The following is a 2,531-nucleotide window of genomic DNA, read 5'->3' as shown; positions in this document are numbered from 1 at the left end:
TGTGTTTACAGCAGTGAACACCATAAAGGTTTTTCTCAGCGTAAGCCTGACGGCCATCTTGAATTTCCTGTGAGTAATTCATGTCACGAGATGGCGCTATGCCAAATATGACAACTTTTTAGTTTGACTGCATGCCCGCGTTCGTGATGTCACCCGTGTGTCAAGTTCTATTTTTTGTTTTCTTCTTTCTTTTTAACCCCCCCCCCCCCCCCCCCCCGTATAAAGTTGCAACGAGCATCAGTGGACTACACTGTTAGCTAGAGAACACCTGTTTCGGCCGTAACACATTTTCCGCTTTCTAAAAGCCGATCATTCTCACCAGTTCGAAGTACCATCCTCCAGACTGGAAGTCCACAGGAACTCATTTTTCCCCGCACAATGAAAAATATGGAATGAACTTCCTTCTTCCGTAATCGCACAAACTGATTCAGTTAAATCTAAAGAGATGTTACTTCATGGAATAATTATTGTTTAAATGTCCAACCTTCGGCACCTCCAGTTAAAACTCCAGTGGGAGTATTCAGGAGGATCTCAACCAAGTACCAAGTACCAAGTATCAAAAGGAAAATCCGAATGCTTACGGAACATGCAGCTCCCAGTGCAGTAGGATCCAAGATTCTAGAGATTCACCGGTCTGGTTTTTAGGCCTATTAAGTCACGCACCTAGTAATTTTGTACCTGAATATAATATCATATCATTGATCATATTCGCTATCTGCCAATACACTTTGCTACATCAGTAAATTGGTATTTGATGTCACCGTAGATACCATCCCAGCATAGCTTCTTGCGAAAAGCATGCAGCTGCAACAGGGACGTACTGTATACTTCTTCAAGGTTCAATGTATTGATAGAAAAATAGTAAGAAGACAAATCAAGTCATATCAATGCCAACAACCGACGGTAATCAAAGTACCACTTGTCTTCTTTGCACACGATAACATTACAAGTCGGAGAGAACAATAATATTGCAGCTAATTCAGAGACAGCGCATTAGCCTCAAAAAGAAGAAGGAAAAAAAGCGCGATTGGAAGAAAGCTGCAGTTACTGATACGTCGGACAAAAGGCCCCCCCCCCCCAACCTTTCCTTTCGTTCGTAGTAGACTCCACCTTCTTCAATATCTTTTTTTTATGTAATCAGAAATCAACGCATTGTCACACAAACAATAAAACAATTTGAATTCTCTGACGAGCAACTCTATTCCTCTTTTCTGAGTTACAGGGTGATTCGAAAAATACGCAAGTTATAGGCATACTGATATACGAGAATTAGAACATGCCTACAAAAACTAAAACATTATGCCACTATTTTCTCTTGTGTTGGTATTCCTGGATCATCATCAGAAGTTCCGAAACGAACATTTCGAATTTATGATACCGCCTGTCTATTTTCATCTCCTGAGCTTTGCATAATCTGACTGATTTTTTTTTTCTGAAAGTATAAAAACTGCAAATTTCTATATCTGTCACAAGCTCTCAGAGCCCGCGAGTATTTTTCCTGCTTTTTAGTGAATCATTGGGCATACTTGAATTTTGAATGAAAGCTGGTGGTCTGAAGTAACTACATTAGTCTAGATTTTGAATACTGTTTGTCTAGCTGTAACTACAATAACAAAATCATTATGAAAATGCATAGATCAGGATTCGAAGACCAAGACGAAGCAGTATTGAATGAGAAAATACACTAAAATTATTTTAGGGCTTTTAAACACCTATTATACCATTTTTGTAAAACTGGAAATTTTCGCGCATTTCGCGCAACCAGACGCTATAATCAATAGCGCGAAAATAAAAGCACGCGAATATTTTTGCATGCCATTTATTATGTTCCAGTAGTTAACGTCCTGATTTCGCCGAATTAAAAACACGAAAACACGAAAAAAACGCGAAATCCATCTTACCCGGTTGAGCGCGAAAATGTACTCGCGCGAAAATATCAATTTTTACAGTACCTTTTTGTCCGGACAGGCTCAGTATTAAAGTCTGTCTTCGTAATAACCATGCCCATAATATCGTCTGCCATCGTGATCATGAAAGACAAACAAACAATAATAAAAAGGACAAAGCGGAAAAAGCGTATTCCCAAACACACATTTTCTTTTTCAATGCATATGTAGCAGGTTCTAAGAACTAAAGTTCATTTGATAAGACATGATCAGTGATGCGACGACTATGAATTAATCATACATGCATTAGGAAAATTGTCATTCAATAACACCACAGAAATTAATGTAATCTCTTTTTTTCGCTTCCGCTTTCTCTTAAATTCTCACTCCTTCATTCTTACCTCATCCTTTTTATTCTTGATCCGTTTTTTTGTTGTTGTTGAACTGAAAGCCTAAATAATTAGTCAAAAAACTAATGACAATATTTTGTTTTTGTCCGAGTTCAGTGTACTATCTATTAATGTGCTCTTCATTGTTATATTGAAATGTAATATTTCAAGTTGCAATATAAAGCAGGTTAATGACATTCTGATTGCCTAAGTGCACACTATACCTATAGTTTTACTATCGACATTGATTGAGACT

This window comes from Diadema setosum, chromosome 6 (genome assembly GCF_964275005.1).
Source record: "Diadema setosum chromosome 6, eeDiaSeto1, whole genome shotgun sequence".
NCBI classification, from domain to species: Eukaryota; Metazoa; Echinodermata; class Echinoidea; order Diadematoida; family Diadematidae; genus Diadema; species Diadema setosum.
This window is presented reverse-complemented; position numbering follows the sequence as displayed.